Source organism: Quercus robur, chromosome 5 (genome assembly GCF_932294415.1).
Source record: "Quercus robur chromosome 5, dhQueRobu3.1, whole genome shotgun sequence".
NCBI lineage: Eukaryota > Viridiplantae > Streptophyta > Magnoliopsida > Fagales > Fagaceae > Quercus > Quercus robur.
Window position 1 is genome coordinate 36,448,321 of NC_065538.1, and position 15,039 is coordinate 36,463,359.

General features: G+C 34.8%; 1 long non-coding RNA gene and 1 pseudogene across 1 annotated transcript; both read right to left on the bottom strand.

Annotated features, from left to right (window-relative positions):
• Positions 1-1,092: 1,092 nt before the first annotated feature.
• Positions 1,093-3,549, bottom strand: LOC126725870 (uncharacterized). The gene is made up of 3 exons (XR_007655622.1): positions 3,331-3,549; positions 2,324-2,390; positions 1,093-1,417 (listed from the first exon to the last, which is right to left on the bottom strand). It is a non-coding gene; the product is annotated as an uncharacterized LOC126725870 (long non-coding RNA).
• An 828-nt stretch (positions 3,550-4,377) lies between these two features.
• LOC126728156 (uncharacterized) lies at positions 4,378-14,467 on the bottom strand (annotated as a pseudogene).
• Positions 14,468-15,039: the final 572 nt, after the last annotated feature.

Sequence of the window (15,039 nt, forward strand, 5' to 3'; positions counted from 1 at the left end):
TCTTTGCAAGGAATGATACTTCCTTCTCCACATCATCCTCTTCGAACGAGTTGTCCATTCTCTCGGTGATGGTTTTAAGAGCAAGTGATTTGCTCGATTTATGAGAAAGTAGTCCCAGCTCATATGTTTGGAGAGATCCAATTAGCTCTTGAATTTTGATCTCATCCAAGTCTTTACTCTCTTCTATAACTGTGACTTTTGCTCAGAAACTCTCTGGTGAAGACCTCAAAATCTTTCTCACCACCTTAGAATCTTCAATCTTCTCTCCGAGATTGAGTTTGGCAATTACAATTTCATTGAGCTTTCCATAGAAAGAATTGAAAGCCTCATCATCTCCCATCTTAAGTTCTTCAAATCTAGTGGTAAGCATTTGAAGTTTCATGTCCTTGACTTTCTTGGTACCCTCATAGGTTGTTTCAAGGATCGTCCAAGCTTCCTTAGTTGTCTTCACGTGCGATATCAGAAATGACCATATCACTTAAACAAAATTTCAAAAGGTTGATCTTGATTCTTTGGATTATAATCTCAGAACACATAAAGAAATATCGAAATATCATGTTAATCAACGTGATGACATGAAAGCCTCATCATCTCCCATCTTAAGTTCTTCAAATCTAGTGGTAAGCATTTGAAGTTTCATGTCCTTGACTTTCTTGGTACCCTCATAGGTTGTTTCAAGGATCGTCCGAGCTTCCTTAGTCATCTTCACGTGCGATATCAGAAATGACCATATCACTTAAACAAAATTTCAAAAGGTTGATCTTGATTCTTTGGATTATAATCTCAGAACACATAAAGAAATATCGAAATATCATGTTAATCAACGTGATGACATTCAATGGGCTTACGTTAAAAATGGTCTACAACAACCTCGTCTAGATACATATAAAAAAAGTGGAGAACACAATTCAAGCTTCTTGGTTTGTGTCATGACCCAAACCTGTATTTCAGAGTTTAGAGCATGACCGGCATGCTAATATTAAGTTTACCTCAATACTAATACGAACCAATCTAAACTGAAGGTACTTATCAAGAATTATTTCTTGACTTCTTGCTTATTTTCTTGCATAAAAGCCAATATATATACAAAAATGATGGCAACCCTGAAATTTCATTTCCTTTGAACTTGGAAAATACCACCTGGCTGAAACTTAAGGTATTCATGAAATATTACATAGCTAAACGTTTAGCGAAAACTCTAATTACAAACCTAACCTCAAAGACAAACAACTGGGGTTCAAAACAAACTAAGGTATCGAATTACATCTATGCTCAAAGGGTCAAGTACATTTTGATTCCTTCTATACAACAAAAGAGCAAACTGCTATACAACAAAACTCTACATTCTAACAAACGAGAAAACACAGAATTCTTGCCACCTCTAATACTCTTGCTGCTTCCAGGAAGAACCTCTGCACTGAAATATAATAGGGTGAGCTACGAAGCTCAGTGAGGTTTTAAAGCTCCATGGGCCTTTAATAAGAATGCATGTAAATCAAATAGTGTATGGATATGCCAAATTTGATAAAATAGCCTTCATACTATTCATATTGTTCTTAAAAATAACTTAAGAACTTTCAGATGAGAATGCTTCATTTATCTTTTATATAATAAATAAAATGACATAATAAGGAACTTAAATATAAGTTCAGTAATTTTATCTTTGAACAGATTATCAAATACTTTATCATAACTTCTCATCAGATTTATAACATATTCAATATACCTTTCTTATAATTTCCAAATAGCTTTATACCTCATTTATAATATAGATTAGTTAATCCAATTGTAAGTCTGTCACTACTTTGGGAGGCTTCCAACACAGAGTGCCAGGCATCCAACATTCCCACAATGCCAGGTAATTCCGAAATCATATCATAATACATACTTTCAACTATGGGGGTAGGTTGACATTCTCCACAAGTTGGCTGTTACCAACAAGGGCGGGAACAGCAGAGCCAGTCCCACTTTTAATGGCCAATCAGAATTTCCATGGAAATGCCAGTACTATAACCCCTACTGGCTGAGTTCAAAACATAAAAATGGAATAACCTGAAACTACATTTTTTCTGATAACTTTGCTTTTATATAAATGTTTCACAACAGTAGCATATCCACTTCGTTTTTAAATAATATGTTCGTGATATATATCATAGCATCAATATGCTAAAACTATTATGTATATAATATTGAATAACTCACGAACACGTATTTTACTTAAATCATGTATATACGTAATATCTCTAATTAAAAGCTTTAATACATAATATTTTTGTAAACATTTTTTTATACTTATCAAAAGCACATGTCACAAGTCCTTTACCTGAAAACAGAAGGCGCGAGAGATGGTACACGAGGAGCTCAAGTGTCCGTGTTCTCGTTCTCGCCACCTAAATGAAAAAAAAAAAAACCAAAACTTATTACGGACAAACTCTTCCTAATATATAAACTTATACCTCAATCACAACCTAACTCTCAAACTCAAGCAAATCTTAATTCTCATCACATAAAGTTCCCCAAAACATATGATACAATCATCAAACACATTTTGCAGCCAAACCATGGAGAAACCAATCCATAAAATTTATATATGCTTCAAACATACCAAAGGATGAGCATATTAAATTATAGCCCAAAACATACACCCTAACTTGAGAATTAAATCCACAAAGTCGGGTGTAGCATATGTTGTTCACTGCTCATTCCAGCAGCATATGCTCCATTTGTAAAATACAAACGGGCTGTCCAAACACCTCCAATCGTCATTAAATTTTACATAACTACTTTCCTGTATGTCCAGTATATACCATAAAAATTTCGGAGTCAAAGAATAAACCAATAATTTACTAAATATCACACAAGACAGCATACTCAAATCTGTCCTGACAGAATTTCTTGTAACTTACAAATTAAACCATTATTTTTTATGTTCATCCAAATGCTGTGATACCACTTCTATAAAAACCATGTGTACCTTAGAATTCATAAAAACTACCCCTTGCATCCTAATTCACAAAATACGATTTAATACAGAATTTTCTTGTAGTAAACATCAAATCTGTCACAGAGACAGCTTCACTACATAATCTTATAAAATCATCAACAAATAGCAATAAGTCTTAATTTAATTTGGGTATTTTTATACCTATAGTATACATATTAAAATACCCTAATAAGCATTCAATAGACCACAATATCATTAATATTTCAAGTAACTAAAACAGAATCACCAATCCAGCTTCCAAAATCAGAGTAGAGAACAAAGAGGGAAAGTAAGCAAGCAATTATACTATCCAAATACACAAAATCAGATGAGGTTTAATTACTTACCCACACACTTTGAAGATGAAACCTTAAGGCTAATTGTTTAATTTCTTCTTTAAAAAAACTAGAATTTTTGGTGAGAAAGGAAGAGAGAGATGTTGCCGTGTAAGAAGGGAAGAGGAAAGAAGAACAAAGAAAGGGGAAAAAGGAGTAGAGAAAGAGGAAAGTGAGCTGCTGGACTTCAGATGCAGCAAAATAAAGATAAGCCGAATTGACTTTAGGGGTGGGGTACGTGGGATGCTAGGGAAGAAAATATCCCACCCCTTTTCAACTTTTTTTTTTCTTTGCATTCACACTTATATATATATATATATATATATATATATCCTTACCCTTATAAAGTTATACCCATCACATTAAAATGGCATACATGTTCTATAATATCACAAAATCAAAGCTTCATGCACTAAAAGTAATTAAGATAATGACATGCATATAAACCCATAAATTAATTAGGCAATTAGGTTGGGGTGTTACATCCTTCCCTCCTTAAAAAAAATTTTCGTCCTCGAAAATTGTACACATACCATCAACAAAGAGATTTGGATACTTTTGCCTCATTTCCTCCTCTACCTCTTAGGTTGCCTCTTCTGTAGAGTGATTTATCCACAACACCTTGACTATAGGAATTGTCTTTGTGCAAAGAACTTGCTCCTTACAATCTAAAATTCTAATTGGGATCTCTTCATATGACAAGTTCTCTTGGATTTGAAGTGGTTCATACTCTATCACATGCTTTGAATCAGGAATATATTTTCTAAGATTAGAGATATGAAATACATTGTGCATCTCGGATAACGTAGGAGGTAAGGCAATTTGATATGCAGCTGATCCAATCTTGTCAAGTATCTCAAATAGTCCAACAAATCTAGGACTTAGCTTATTTATCTTCCCAAATCTCATCACTCCCTTCAATGGTGTGATCTCCCACATCAAATTCAATGTCTCATTGTTTCTTATGAGCATGGCTTTTCTACCTACTCTGAGTAGCCTTTAGTCGTTCTCAGATCAACTGGATTTTATCAACTGTAATCTGCACAATCTCGGGTCCTATCAACTTCCTTTCTCCAACTTCCTCCCAATAGATTGGTGACCGACATCTTCATCCATATAAAGACTCAAAAGGAGCCATCCCAATGCTAGAATGATAGCTATTGTTGTAGGCAAAGTCAATTAACGGTAAATGACTATCCCATCTACCTCCTAAATCCAAAACACAAGCCCGCAACATGTCTTCAAAGGCCTAAATAGTAAGTTCAGATTATCCATCTGTCTTATGCTGAATGTCAGTTTAGTACCCATAGCTGTCTGTAAGCTCTCCCAAAAATGCGAAGTAAACTTAGGATCTCTATCAGACACAATGGATGAAGGAACCCCATGTAACCTCACAATTTCTTGTATATAAAACTCAGCAAGCTTATTTAAAGGATAGTTGAACTTCACACGAAGAAAATGAGCTGACTTGGTTACTCGATCTACAATCACCCAAACCGAATCATAACCTTGAAGAGATTTTGGGAGTCCCACAACAAAATCCATAGAAATATGCTCCCACTTCCACTCAGGGATAGGGATAGGCTGTAATAGTCCTCCAGGTCGTTGATGTTCAGCTTTTATTTGTTGACAAGTCAAGCAACAACTTACAAATTCAGCAATATCTTTCTTCATACCACTCCACTAGAAATTTCCTATCAAGTCTCGATACATTTTGGTACTACCTAGATGTACAGTATAGGGAGTACAATGAGCTTCTTCCATAATCTGTCTTTTCAACTCATTATCTACTGGAACACACAATCTGGAACCATGCATTAAAACACCATCCTTACTAATGAGAAAACCATGTATATTGCCATTAGTTGCTCTATCACGGATCTTAGCTAATTCTGGATCATTAAATTGAGAGGCCTTAATTTTATCCAATAAGGCAGGCTTCACAACTAGAGTGGAAAAACATATACTTGAACCCCTGATCATAAACTCAATCCCCATCTGTTGTAAATCAGCCAAAAATTTTTTTTGAGTAGTTAACAAGCAAGCTAATTGTCCTGAAGACTTTCTACTCAAAGCATCTGCCACCACATTTGCTTTGCCAGAATGATATTCAATGGAGCAATCATAGTCATTTATCAACTCCAACCATCTTCTTTGCCTAAGATTCAACTCTTTTTGTGTAAAGAAATATTTGAGACTCTTGTGATCTGTGTATATCATACAAGGTTCATCGTACAAATGGTGTCTCCAAATTTTAAGAGTAAAGACCATTGCTGCTAATTCCAAGTCATGAGTAGGATAATTCTGTTCATATGACTTTAGTTGTCTAGAGGCATAAGCTATGACCTTCCCTTGTTGCATGAGAACACATCCCAAACCTTTCTTAGAAGCATCACAGTATATCACAAAGCCTCCTGAACTTGAAGGTAAAGTAAGTACTGGAGCTGTAACTAGTCTCTATTTTAACTCCTTAAAACTATGCTCACATTTATCAGTCCATTCAAACTTCACTACTTTCTTGGTTAAATTGGTTAGAGGCCTGGAAATCTTGGAGAAACCTTCCATGAATCTCCGATAATAACCAACCAAACCCAAGAAACTATGAACCTCCGAGACAGTCTTTGGTCTTTCCTAATTCACTATAGCTTCAATCTTCTTTGGATCAACAGAAATTCCATCCTTTGATATCACAAGTCCTAAGAATGAAATTTGTGCCAGCCAAAATTCACACTTCTTTAGTTTGGCATAAAGTTGCTTATCCCTTAAGGTCTGCAATAAAATCTGCAAATGCTTCTCATGATCTTCCTGACTCTTAGAGTATACTAAAATGTCATCAATGAATATCACCACAAACTGATCTAAGTAAGGCTAAAACACTTTATTCATTAAATCCATAAAAGTAGTTGGTGCATTTGTCAATCCAAAAGGCATCACAAGAAATTCATAATGACCATATCGGGTTTGAAAGGCAGTTTTCAATATATCATCCTTCTTCACCTTCAATTGATGATAGCCAGAACGCAAATCAATTTTCGAGAAAACTGATGCTCCTTGTAATTGATCGAATAAATCATTAATTTGGGGAAGTGGATACTTGTTCTTAACTGTTACCTTATTCAATTCCCAATAATCAATACAAAGTCTCAAACTTCCATCCTTCTTTTTAACAAATAGAACTGGTGCACCCCATGGTGAAACACTTGGCCTAATAAAGCCCTTATCAAGCAGATCTTGTAATTGCAATTTTAACTCTCTAAGTTCAACTGGGGCCATTCTATAAGGAGCCTTAGATATAGGACCAGTACCAGGCAAAAGTTCAATAGAGAATTCAATCTCCCTATCTGGAGGTAAGCCAAGTAACTCTAATGGAAAAACATCCAGAAATTCCTTTACAATAGGAATATCTTCTAACTTCTCATTAGTAGCTTCGGAGTTAATCATATATGCCAAAAAGCCACTACACCCCTTTTTAAGCATATTACTAGCTTGAAGAGTAGAAATTATACTTAATGGTTTAACCTTTCTATCTCCCTCAAAATAAAATTTAGATTGGCTAGGTATATGAAAAATTACACGTTTCTCAAAACATTCTACAACTGCATGGTGAGTCGACAACCAATCCATACCCAAAATGGCATCAAAGTCATGCATATTTAACAATATTAAATCTGCAACTAACTCCCTACTAGCAATATTTATAACACAATTTCGATACACCCATTGAGTACACAAAATTACATCCGAAGGAGTAGACACCCATAGTTCACAATCCAACAACTCAGGACTCATATGTAACATATCAGCAAAAGTAGGGGATACAAAAGAGTGTGAAGAGCCAGAATCAAAGAAAACATGAGCAGCTTTAGAGCAAACATTGAGAGTACCTGATACCACATCCGGTGCTGCTTGTGCATCTTGTTCAGTGAGGGCAAAAACTCTTCCCTGGGCCATTGACCTCTTTTGTCCACTTCCAGCATTGGAGTTTCCCCTATTAGGATTATTTGGGCAATCCCTAATAAAATGCCCAAGTTTGCCACAACGAAAACATGTATTGTTGGCAGCACGACACTCCCTAGAATGAGGCCTTCCGCAATGGGCACATTTTTGTGCAGCTCTTGGCGGGTACTTAGTGGTATTCTTCTTAGAGGAGTTATGGGAAGATTTTCCTTTCCAGGGCTGATTAAATTTCACTGTCTTACCTTTATCTTTTTCCATTACTGCTTTCATTTTACTACATTCTTGAATGTCTTCTTCTACAGCTTCAGCAAGTGTAACCAAAGTCTTGTAGTCCTCAACTCGAGAAGTAGTTAAACGTTGTTTGATTTTGAAATTCAGCCCTTTGCGAAACTTCTTAACCCTTAAAGCCTCGGTAGAAACAAGGTGAGCAGCGAAACGAGACAACTTAGCAAACTTTGCTTCATATTGAGCAACCCCCATACTCCTTTGGACAAGTTCATCAAAATTTTCAATTTGTTTATCTCTGAAACGTTCTGTAAAATATTGCTCATAAAATTTCTTCACAAATTCTGCCCAACTAATCTGAGCATTATCACCTCTTCCTTTTAAGAGAAGTCTCTTTGCTGACTTCCACCATATGTCAGCAGGACCTTGAAACATATATCTAGCATAATTCACCTTCTGAGAATCTGTGCATCCAAGGAATTTAAAGATCTTTTCCATTTTAAAAACCCAACTTTCCGCTTCTAATGGATTCGTAGTCCCACTAAAAGAAGGAGGCCTTTGCTTTAGAAAAGCCTCTTGGGTAGAACCTTGGCTAACTCCAACTGGAGGATGGATATTAGCTGCCCTTTGGGCAATCTCCTCCAACACTTGGTTGCACACATTACTTATATATGAAGCTTGCATCCTATTAAGAAACAACATCATACATGCTAGGATACCATTTTTTATTATTAACATATTCATAATCATGAATATTATAATTTAAACTCAACATGTATGTGCGGTAAATTAGGCATGCAATCATACAAACATAGAGCACAAAAAAATTCACAAAACAAAATTCAAACGTCTCCAAAGAGATATGCATTTACTAATCTACCCAAGCTACCCTTTCTGACTTCTAACAACACTTACATCTATCTAAAAGTCTATAAAATCATAACCTATACTCTGATACCACAACTGTCACAACCCAAACTTGTAATTCAGAGTTTAGAGCATGACCGACATGTTAATATTAAATTTACCTCAATACTAACACGAACCAACCTAAACTGAAGGTACTTATCAAGAATTATTTCTTGACTTCTTGCATATTTTCTTGCATAAAAGCCAATATATATACAAAAATGATGGCAACCCTGAAATTTCATTTCCTTCGAACTTGGAAAATACCACCTAGCTGAAACTTAAGGTATTCATGAAATATTGGCTTTTATGCAAGAAAATAAGCAAGAAGTCAAGAAATAATTCTTGATAAGTACCTTCAATTTAGGCTGGTTTGTGTTAGTATTGAGGTAAACTTAATATTAACATGCCGGTCATGCTCTAAACTCTGAAGTACAGGTTTGGGTCGTGACAGTTTGAATACCATTCAACATGGCTTGAATATTCTCCAACAAAAGATATAGCTTATTGTCTACTTTGCTTTATCTTTCATAAGCTAAATGGGCTTCTAGGACAAAATGCATTCACCGTTGATGGATTTAGAAATTGGAAAATAGTTGGGGGCAAAAATTGTTATTTTCAAAGTCATATTGGGAAAGATCCTAACTCGACTCATAGAGTTGCATAGTAAATATGTAAGGATTTGATGAACCATCGCAGCATTTACAAAAGGTGATTGATCATTTCACTAAAGAACAAATTGCAAATAATCAATTGTAATTGAAGGCCTCAATTTATATTGCCCAACATCTTGCCTTTCAAGCTATATCTTCTAGAGATTGAGGTGAAAGCTTTAGTTTATCTAATCGTGGGAACTTTCTTGAAACATTGGATATTGTGACTTTTTGGAATGAGAAGGTTGCTAAAATAATAGAAAAAGTTCCCAAAAATGCAACCTACACATCACCTAGGATTCAAAAGTAAATTCCACATGTTTACTCAGCCAAAGTGAAGAAGGCAATTCAGGAAGAAATTGATGATGCAAAGTTTTGCATAATGGTTGATAAAGCTCGTGATGAGTCTATGAAAGAGCAACTGGCTGTGGTTTTTAGATATGTTGGTACAAAAGGCTTTATGAAAGAACTTTTTTTTGGGCTTATTCATGTTTTTAACACTGTGGCTTTGATTCTAAAGTAGGGGATATATTCTTTGTTATCTCAACATTGCTTAGATATACAATATATTTTAGGGCAAGGATATAATGGAGCAAGCAACATGCGAGGTATGTGGAATGGGTTACAAGCTTTGATTTTGAATGATTGCTCATATGCTTATTACATTCATTGTTTTGCACATTGCTTACAATTGGAATTAGTAAAAGCATCAAAACAAGTGGTCCCCATTAGTGGGTTTTTTTCTAAAATTAATTTTGGTGATCAACACTATTAATGCTTCATGCAAGCATAATGAGTAATTGAAAGTTGCCAATGCTAATGAAATAGCACGTTTGATTGATCTTGAAGAGCTTGAGACTAGAAGTGGACTTAATCAAATTGGCACTTTACAAATTGGAGTTCACATTTTAGATCAATTTCCAGCATATTAAGGATGTTTACTCCAACGTGTGAAGTTTTACTAAATATAATTGATGATGCAAGTAATGGTGAACATTGGGCAGAAGCAAAGTCAGCTTAAATTTGTCTTCATCTTGCATCTTGAGAAGGAAACTATGGGGATCACTGATAAACTTTGTCAAGCTTTGCAAAGCCAATCTCAAGATATTTTAAATGTCATGCATTTAGTTTCATTTACTAAAGTACTTATCCACAAATTTAGACATGATGGATGGGATGGCTTACCTGCCAATGTGATATCCTTTTGTGAGAAGCATTGCATTGATGTCCTAGATATGAATGCTTGTTATGTTTAGAGGTGAGGCCGAGCTTGTAAAAAAAAAGATGAATGTATAGTTGAGCATCATTATCGAATTAGTTATTTTTATGCTACAATAGATTCTCATCTACAGGAACTAAATCATCGGTTTAATGAGGATGCAATGGAGTTACTTAGGCTTTGCTCAGCTTTAGAACCTTGAGAGGCATTAAATTCTTTTAGAATCAGTGATCTTTGTTTGATGGTAAAGAAGTTCTATCCATAGGATTTCACAGATTATGACAAACAAGTGTTAGAGAAGGACTTTTATCATTATGAGCATAATCTAGTCCAAGATCCAGAGTTCAAAAAATTGAAAAGTTTGTCTGAGTTGTGCCAATGGTTAGTGAGAATTAGAAACTCAGAACACTACAAACTTGTTTATAGAATGGTGAGACTTATGCTTACTCTTCTGATTTCTACTGCAATTATAGAACAAGCATTTTCAGCTATGAAAGTTGTCAAAACTAACCTTCGTAACAAAATAGAAAATGATTTTTTGACGAACTCTCTGATGTTTCACATTGAAAAGGATATAGTTTTGATATTTAGTTTGGATTCAGTCATAGATGATTTTGAAGATTTAAAAGAGCGTCAAGTTCCGTCTTCATAGATAATGTATTAAAAGACAATAGTGTTTTATGTCTTTTGTTTTTGTTGGTAGATGATTGCATCTTAATATATTAAGAAACAATGATTTTTGTATATTTGTCTTGGTTAATAGTTTGTTAATACTATATGGATGTGTATTTGATTTTTTTTTTTTTTTAGCTTATCTCTGGCTCCCTCTAGCTTGAAATCCTGGGTCCGTCCTTGGTACCTCGGGTGTGTGACTGGAATATGAGTTGATTTTAAGGATTAAGGGATAAGTGAAGTCGCCACCAATAATTGGGTTTTTCTAAGGTGTGATTAGTCACCTGACTCTATTTGATTTTATTACTGATCTTAGGTTAAGAAAAAAAGGTTGTTTTTCCTAATCTAATATGGATGGATAAAAAATCTTGATTCTTGAGTTTGGAAGTTTGATTACGTGTGGGAAATGTGTTAGGCACATGATAATGCTTTAAAATGTATACTTGTTATATATTTATGTGGGTGTTATCTTCTTATTACTATGCTTAATTTGTATAATTAAGCCATGATTTGCATTATTCCCAATCATTTATATTTACGTAATTTCTTGAATAAGATGTCATTCATTACATGCAATTTTCTATTTTCAAGAAATTATGTGAATAAAGATGAGTTCACAGGAGTTTGTGAGAGAATGGAGGCCAAACTAGAATTAAAGAGGAGCTAAAGGACCATGCTTAAATGTCTAAGGAGGTGCAACTGGAGTGCTTGGGTCATCAACCATGTTTGGAAGCTTCAAATAAGGAAAGAAATCAAAGAGGCAAAATTTGAAAAGGAAAAATCAGATTTGAGCGCTGATCAGTATTTTGGGCGTATCTCTCTCTTCAAATATCTAATTGATATAAAGCTAGATGTGTTGGAACTGTGACTTAAATATCTACAACTTTTCAGTTGTGAGTGTTTTGAAATTCACAATTTTTGTAGACCGAAATTAACTCACAAGTTATTGCTGTAAATCTAGATGAAAATTAAAATAGTAAAACTTTTATTTTCTTTGGACACTTTGACGATAGGATTTGGAGGGAGGCCGTAGAGAACGAATTTTGGATAGAGAAAAAGCTGTATTTTCTTTTCTCTAATGGAGCCTAAAGTCTTTGCTAGGGTTAGGTGTTATATTTCTTCTATACGGTATGAATATTCAATATGATTCTTTATAAGATTTTAGACAACAATACATTTGATTGTTCAATTAGATTTCTTTTGATGTATTAGTTCTTCCATGCTTTCAATAAGTTAATCATATTTTTCTTACTCTTTAGATGAATTTCTAATAGTTTCAAATAGAAATCAGGTTTTAAAATGAATGAATTTTTCTGAAAACTATTCTAACTGCATTATTAATATAGGTTATCATGCATTCTTAAATTTTCTTAGTTCAATTTTTGCCTGCATTATTAATATATTTTATTAGATCACAAAGAATTTCATATCGATATAGGGAAACACCCTGATGTCCTAGTATTTACATTATTGACTTAAATTAGTTATCATTGTTATTCTTGTTTACAATTATCAGGCAAAAATTATTCTTCATCCTCACCAAAAGTTTTTATTTTTATTTTTTTTTATTTTTTAAATTACATTGTCTAATTACATTGTCTTTGAATTCACCCCGCTCCTTGTGGTTCAATCTCAATACTCCAAGAATTATATAGCTACGATCTCCTGCACTTGGGAGTGAGCAAGCAACACCCTATAATGCCTGTCCATAAACAGTTCTTTGTTTAAGTAAAATCATAATTTTTAGACATTGGCAATTGAAAACAAGCTATTGGCAATAGCTTCCAGGGCTTTAAATGTGTTGGGCTTTGAGGTTTGGTTTTGGAATGGGTGTGGTCCCGATCGATACTTTCCAAGTGTGTTTGAAGTTGATAGGCCAAAAATAAATTAACCTCTTATGATAAATTAACTAATTAATTTAGCCAAGTGAATTAATTAAGTTAATTAACATGCAAACGCATGGTAGTACAAACAAATCACCAATAAACTAAGTATGCAACGGAAAATAAATTGACACGATGATTTGTTTACGAATGGGGAAAACCTACACGACAAAAACCCTACCGGGTGATTTTAAGGTTATCACTCCCAAAATTCCACTATTATCACAACAAGTGGTTACAAGTAAAGGAATCTCAGTACCTTATATCAACCTATAGTTGAACCCTTACCCCAATACCCAATTGGACTTGTTCTGTAGTGACAATTTCTCCCTATGATGCACGCTCCCAGTACATGACTAACCAATTGCGCAAATCCCAGTATGCGACTTCAATCACCAACTAGAGAAGGTTGTTGGCTACAAAGTTCTTTAGTCCATCCCAACAATGAAGATCAAAAAGATGCTTGGTCACAAAACCCTACGGTGCACAAATACAGTAACTTCTTCACAAGAAAGATGACCTAGGACAAATTCTGTCTCGATCATAATTTACTAGAACAAACTTTGCTCAACACTTGTGAACACTTTGACAACCCTTAAAATAATCATTTTAAATGTCTAGGGTTGTGAGTAAAGAAAGCTCAAACACGTAATCACAGATTAGAGTCAAAACATAACTGAAATTCTGTTTTTCATAAACCTCGACAGATACCCTATCTGTCGAGTTGTTGTCAAGTTACAAGGCTGAACAACTCTTTAAGCTCGATAGATGGCTAGCTGTCGAGCTTTAATGACAAACATTTTTCAGCTTAAATCTTGGACAGACTTGCATGACTTCAATGCTTAATCTTGAATCAAAGTTTCTTGAAGTATTAAATGCATCCTAGATCTACCCAAATATAAGCAAAGTGCGTTTTGTCAAAAGATAAGTCAATTACATAAAATAGTGACATATCTTCCTAACAAGTAAATCACATATGTCCTAACAATCTCCCCTTTTGAAAATCTGTGACAAAACCACAACAAACAAATGAGATATGAGAGAAGTCATAAATCACTCAACTTTGAAAAACTTTGTAAGAAGAGAGTTTATGGTAAGAAGACTTTGACAACCTGTATTTCTGAAACACTTTAAACAAAACTCATTAAGGCATCTTTATGTGAAACAAAAATAATAGATTGCATACAAGTAATAAGAGACATGTGTATAAAGAAAGAAAAGAAACAACACATGCAAGGATAGGTGAAAGAAACATACAATAACATATAAAGAAAATAAATACAATGTATGTCAATAATGGTCACAAGACCTAAGGTACAAGAATAAATGTATCTAAAGTAGCAAAAAGAAAAAGATACACGTAATCCTCACTACATCCCTCAATATGCACTCTCCCCCTAAAAAAATATCCTATGCTAACCCTTCTCCTAAATATGACTACTCTTATAACCAAAACTACTCCCCCTTTTTTTCACGAGTGACAAAGGGTATTAGTGTCAAATAGACATCTCATCATCGCTAGGTGAGCTAGCATTGCCATCAGCTTCATCATCAGAATCAAAATCAATATCATCAGCATCACTTTCATCCGTAAGGGCCACAGGAGTGGAAGGCATAGTATAACCACCCATCTTAGCCTGGCGTCAAGCAATGCATCCAACATGGGTGTTCACTTGACACAACTCATCACTGAGAGTGTTGAGGTGAGCATCCATACGTTAAAGCTACGCCATGATGTCCTCTAAAGTCACTTCGCTCATAGAAGAGGAGGGAGCGGATATGGATGGAGCAAAAGGAATGGGAAGAGCTGCCGTACCTAACCGCCTCGATCGAAACTACACCTCGCTCTGTTTAACGGTAGCATAGTCAATGGCACACATAACGGAGAAGTGGTAAGAAAAGGGAAAAAGAACAAAAAAATGGCATAAAATCCGCGTGATAGCCGAAAGGAGAATGAGCTTATCACGGGTATCCGTATCCTTATACACATCTATAATAGAAAGAATAACATGTGTAGGAAAATCTATAGTGAGGTGCCCTAACAGAGAAAGCAAAAATCAAGCACGAGGTTCTGTGATAGAGTTATAGTGAGAGAGTGGATGCAAAACAAAAGTCATTACCATGCTCAAGAATCTGATGATCACCCCAATCAGATGAGCTCTTGCAGAAAGCAGAAATCATCTTGTCTTTGGAAACAGTCCTT